This window comes from Rhincodon typus, chromosome 9, assembly GCF_021869965.1.
Source record: "Rhincodon typus isolate 14 chromosome 9, sRhiTyp1.1, whole genome shotgun sequence".
Taxonomy (NCBI): domain Eukaryota; kingdom Metazoa; phylum Chordata; class Chondrichthyes; order Orectolobiformes; family Rhincodontidae; genus Rhincodon; species Rhincodon typus.
In genome coordinates, this window is record NC_063340.1 from 40,518,118 (window position 1) to 40,524,287 (window position 6,170).

The 6,170-nt window shown below is 45.5% G+C and overlaps 1 protein-coding gene across 1 annotated transcript in view; it reads right to left on the reverse strand.

The window, feature by feature from the left end:
* Positions 1-6,170, reverse strand: part of LOC109932321 (serine/threonine-protein kinase VRK1-like) — a 105,954-nt gene that overhangs the window by 47,999 nt on the left and 51,785 nt on the right. The gene's annotated exons all lie outside the window — the stretch shown is intronic.

Below are 6,170 nucleotides of genomic sequence, written 5' to 3' on the forward strand. Positions count from 1 at the left end.
ACGGTGGCCTGTCATAAAGGTAGGTTAGTGTCTGGAGTTCTTCTTAAAGGTTTCACTATAGGCAGCAGGATAATTGTAATATATCAAATGACATCTAAGCACATCATTGTGATAAAGAGAAACAAAGGGCTGAATCTTAACATTTGTTTTGGAAAACTGCACGTCACATCAAGTTATATGGAATAATTCACACTGTAAGGCCTTGCAAGTTTTCTTGCCATATCTTACCAACCGCACCGTTTTAATTGCTGTTTGAGCCCTCCTGGTGAGAATCACACCTACATTCCACCCCATCGTGCTACGCACCATTCCCAAAACAACTTGCCGCTCAGTAGAGATCCTCCCTAAGACCAGCATCCCTTGCAACAGGGTCATCTTTTAAAGCCGATTGCATACCCCAAGAGGTGCTGCCATCTGGAAGCTGTAGGGCTCAGCCATGGAAGGATTAAGGAGAGATAAAGATGGGGAGGTTGGCACCATGAGAAGTCCCTATGAATGGGATAGTAGAGAGGACTGCTCTTTCTGGAGGCCCAGCAGTGGAAGCCATGCCACCAGACTCTGCCAGAGTGGCCAGAAATTGCCAGACAGATTAGTGCCATCTCCATGATAAGGAGTGAAATAACTCCACAGAGGCCAGTATCCCATCACCAAGTCTTCTTTTATTTACATGTGGAGATTCCTTGACACTGATCCAGCTTCCTCAGAGCCAGCTCTCAGATTGAACAGAACCACTGACATTCCTGTTCTTATCTGTCAGCCAGGGCTCCCTGACTGGACTAGACTAACAGCCCCTATTAGGGAACTCATGCTCTTTGAGATGTACCTGGCTGACTTCACTGCGATCAGTACAAGGAAGATCACAAAGCAGTGTGGGTCAATGGTCTTCTCTGCTTTGCCAGCGTAAGTGCAACATTCTGCTCTCTGCTGCCTCACACTATTTGTGCCACCACATCTACCTCCCAATAATACTTAAGCTCTACCACCCACTCTGTTATTGTGCAACACCTTCCCTCACTTAACGCTTGTTACCCCCCTCCATTTTCGCAGACTATTAACGCAGCGTAGCCTCTGCAGTACCTTCTCACTCCCCTGGAACACCTCAACACTTTTCCCCCACATATACCACCCTAAAACCTGTGCCATCCACTTGCATCCTACTCATTCAGCCCCTTTGTGTCATTACAAGAGAAGAAATCCCATCACAGGGTGAGGCATCATAGGGCAGGCAGAGAAGGGAGTGATATCTACCCCCTCTGAGGAAAAGCATTCTTGTATTAGCAGGAAAAGACAGCGACTGCTCTTCTGGGGATACAGAGACCTCCAATTCCAGACACACAAGTGAGCATATGCAACATTAACCATGTGTCAAACTCCATGACTGCAAAGTCTTCTGCCTCATATTTATTACAGGTAGACCCATCCTTCGAAGGACCAGCCTGTCCCCCTTAGAGGGAGTGTGAACATGTCAGAGACACTATCATCCAGATTGGCCCCAGAACTCCCTGTTGGATAATGACATCTCAGCAAATACCATAAGAGCACACAGGAAGTTTCAGACACTGACAGCTCTGTGTATGACTGAGGGAGAAACAGGCCAGGCCCAGTTGCAGGGAGAGGACTGCAGGAGACCAGACACTTGCTCAGACCCCAGCAAGAGGTGAGGCTGTGGTCTCAGCGCTGAGGGATTTTGGACAGAGAGGAGCAGGAGCAGCACCTGGTAGACGTACAGAAAGTGCTTGCCCACATTGCTGAGAAGTTGCAGCAAACACCGACGCACTGCCTGTCTTTGTTCACACACTGCAGCTGTAGTGCAAGTCTTGTGACCACCCATCTGTCTCCATGGTCAGGATATTGACTGCCCTGGAGACAAAGGCCCAGCCATCGCCACCTCAGGGTGGGGTGTTTCTGAAGAGTCAATAACAAATCACTCCATACATTGGATCCTCAGGCCTGAAGGCGGGGCAAGAGTGGGTCAGGGGGCCTCGAGCCCAGTCCACACATGGAGATACAGTAGTGCCATGAGGCACCTGGCCGAATGAGGCCCCTTGACAATCTCCTCTCAGGGCCCTGTTGGGGTGGGATGGGGTGGTGACTGAGCACTTCCATCTCGGCTCTCCTCTTGACCCTCTGCATGGCTGGCCTGTTCAGGCCTAAACGTTCCTGAGGTCAAACCTGATCAAACCTCCAGGGCCAACGCGTTCCAGCATGGAGCAGGCATCACCCCCAAAACCAATCTACAGAGAGGAAGAAGTTCAGAGTGTCACAGAGAAGGGAGAGGAGGAGAAAGCTGTACTAGTGGCACTACAGGATGTGGTGGCTAAAAGTGACAGGTAGATCACTTGTTTTGCACACAATGATATGTGAATAGCTTTTTCACTTCATGAACCCTTGTGTTTCTCCAATCTTATGGCTGTCCCTGTCTCCGAGCAGGGTCTAAACACTTTGTAGCAGCCTGTGGCATCATTTCTTAGCCACTAATGAGGCACAGTGTGGGTGGATGGGCTGCTACGGTCACCAAATCCATCATGACACAGCAGGGGTGTGAATAGCACCAAGTCACTCCAACACCTTAGCATCCCCCACCCCCAAGTCCTCATTGTCTACTGTTCAGCTGGCTGTGAGCACAGGAGCATACATCTGAGGAAGGTGCCCAGCAATGAGTGGCAAGGAAGGTAATCGAAATGACCAATGCCACAGAATTGCCAGGGGCTAAGGACTCTGCATGCCTGTATTCCCGTGATAACGGACAAGACAATGCTGTTCCCCCTGTGAAGGCCAAGTGACCTGCTGCAGATGCAGCCCACCTCCCTTTCCATTTCCAATTTACCCTGTCCATTTGCACCATCCATTTCCTTCACAATTGGAATGACAGCTTTCAGCCTCAGCATTAACATGCCATTGAAAGCCTACCATCACCTTGTCCTTTCTAAGTGCCCATTCCAACTCCACAAACTGCACATTTCGTTCAAACTGTGCACACGTGACTATAACTGCATACCTGTCCCCAAAGTTTCCCCAGCCCTTCCTTTGCCCATGTACCCAAAAAACATACTGTCCCCACTGCTTGGCCCTTGTCAAGACAAAGGGTTGACTACAACCCATCTCCTGGAGCACAGAGGTATAAGACCCTGTGCAACATCACCCTGACTGGCTGTACATGGCTGACGCCCAGGACTGGTACAGGAGGCTGCTCTTGACTAATTATGCGGGGCCCCACTTACTGTTGAATCCTACCCTACAGAAGACCCCCACAATTTTCAGAAATAGCTCAGTTTGCTACAGATGCTGTGTGTTTGGCATGAACATGGAGGCTACATGGAGCAGGTACTAGAATGACATAAGGCAAGATGGGTGTGCTCTTAACTAAGGACTGCTGCACAGCACAGCCATCTGCCTGGTTGTGGGACTGTGCCAAGGTAAGGTGTGCTGCAGGTATTCTGGTAGACCCCAGGTGAATTCATGCAGAAACAGTGAGATAATAGCCCCGAGGCACGCCCTGCAATTGGCTCGTACCTCAGTGCTGTATTTGTTCCTGAAGAAGCTGTACACTGCTGGCTGCCAGTGAGCCCTGCTAGACCAGTCTGTCCTCCAACAGGGATGGAGAGGGCAGTGCACTGGAAGATGCCAGATTGCTATCTCGAAGCAGAGTGCCAATGTCAGTGGTGGAAGGGTACGTGCGGCTGGTGCTGGTAGATCATGCCCTGTTCTGCAGTGTCACCCTAGGCAAGACGGAGCTTTTTGGAGCAGTGAGTTGAACCAACACAAGGTGTTTAATAAGCAATGAGCATTAATTGTCCTCCATATAACTGATTGTGTTAATTTCACTGTTTAGTGCTGTTACTTGTATTTCTTGTTTTATATTTACCTTTTGTAATTAAATAAGTGCAGAGATTCTTTTGCCCTGAAACACCTGTCTTCTGCCTTCTTGCCTTCACATTCCCTAAATAAGTCGTGTCAGAATCAGGGATGTGGGGGTGATTTGAACCATCTAAAATCAGCAAAATACTGATTACAAACCAGACTCCTACAGGATGAAACTGACAATGTACGGTGGTCCAACAGAAAACCCTCTGGTCCTTTAATGGTAAGAATATCTTTTGAGCAGCATGCTGAAATAAATCCACAGTGGGCAGTCAAGAAAATATGCATGAAATGGTTTTACTTTGAACTACACCTGTGTATAGGGCAACTCTGCCAGTTTACGACTTGATAAACAAGACTGAACCTCACAATGTTTTAACCCTGGCTTCAGGATTGATGAGGATAAATGCCACAATTTCACCTGGCTATTGGGTTGGCAGACTTCTCAACAATGCAATATAGTTACTGCTGTCAGCATGTCTAGGCTTGAAGCACCGAGCCTCTGAACACCTAGTTCCCCAACACTGTGCTAGCATTTCAGAAGAATGTGTGCTTGTAAATTGTATAGAGCACGCATTTGATTCACTTTATTAAAAAGGAGCTTTTTGCTCCAATATGGAACCCAGAAGAACCATAAAATGGCTACTGCCAAATACTCTAGTATAAAGCTACTTCTGCTAGACCAGACTTTCACTGCAGTGCTGCAGAGTCTAGTAATCAAACCAATAAAATAAGTCCTGACTTGTATGTTGGCAAATAGACAATACTTTTAAAAAAACGCCTCATTTTGGTTATACACTGGTATCTCCAGAGAAATTAGATATTGACTACATGCTTCAGTGACTAGAAATACGGCTGCCAAGCAGTCTGTGCATTAATCTAGACACTACCATTTCAATGACACTAACAATGTTTAAAAGTTCAAACAGAACTCAGATACAGTAATAATTCCCAGTAATTATTGAAAGCTGACAATGCAGGATTTTAATTAATAAAGTTATTCATTGTGCTCTTTGGTAATTTGCTTGTAATATTGACAACAATAAAGTATTTTGCTCCATGATAGATCAAGCAGAACAAGCTTGACCTCTGCATTGCTTCAAATGATACGTGAAAATAATGGGCAACACTATAATTAGTCTGTCTGTGTAATGGGTGTACTGTATTAGAACATTGACATGAACATTCATATTTACTCCACACTGAAAGTGACCATTAAGACACTCATCAGTCGGGCAGACAGCAGACTAACCTGCTTTACCCCACTTTATTGTTAACTCTGTAGATTGTAAAGAAAATAGGTTCAAGTAAACTAATATGTCACAGAACTGCAGTCTCTTACTGTACCATAAGCAATTTTATTACTGTTCAACATAATGTGCAAACAGAGAATGCAGGGGAGTAAAAAGATTAATAACTTCATATTCTAGCAAAAAACAAAAGTAAGATTCAAATTTTAAAGGTTGTTATTAACCAAAACTGAATGTGACATATAGAATTAAATCTATGCAGTGAACTGTCCAAATCTATTGGGCTTTTCAAAAGCACAAAATTTCCTCTCACTGATACAATGGTAGAAGCTGAGGAAGACCAACTTGCAAGCATGGAAAACAAGCTTTGTCTGGGATTTTCCAAACAGTTCTTGCCAATACAATTGTTCTACATTCCTTATTGGTGATAGTTTTATTGGTTTTATAGACAGGCTTTGGGAAAGCGATGAGGCAAGTCACTGGCTGAAGAGTGCTCTGCCTCTTCATTGCTGAAGTGGCCACTGCTACTGTGTGACTAGTCCAGTTTAGTTTCTGATGAAGAGTGACCCCCCGGGAAGTTGGATGTGGAATCTCAGCAGTGGTAATGCTGTTGAATATTAAAATAAATATTCATGCTCTCTGTTACTTTTGTCATCATTGCCTAGCACTTGTGTGAGTGTTATTTGCTACATTTGAGGATTTTGGCCAGATCTCTCTGCCTGTGTGCAAGGACTGCTTCACTATCTGACAAGTGCCCCAAATGTAGCTGAACTTTATGCAAACATTCTCTAAATCAATCCTACATCTGACTTTATAATGGGGGAAGGTTGTTTAGAAGGCTGCTAAAGATGGTTGCGCCTATAGGACTCTTGTGACACAGTGTAGTCTCTAACTCCAAGCCAGGAGGGTCTGGGTTCAAGTCCCGCCTACTCCAGAGCTATGCAATAACATCTTTGAACAGGATGATTAGAAAATATTCTGGTGGGTTTATGGCAATGGTAAAATATCCCTGGCCTGACAACTGTGTTACAATAGTTTCAGAGATAGTAGGAACTGCAG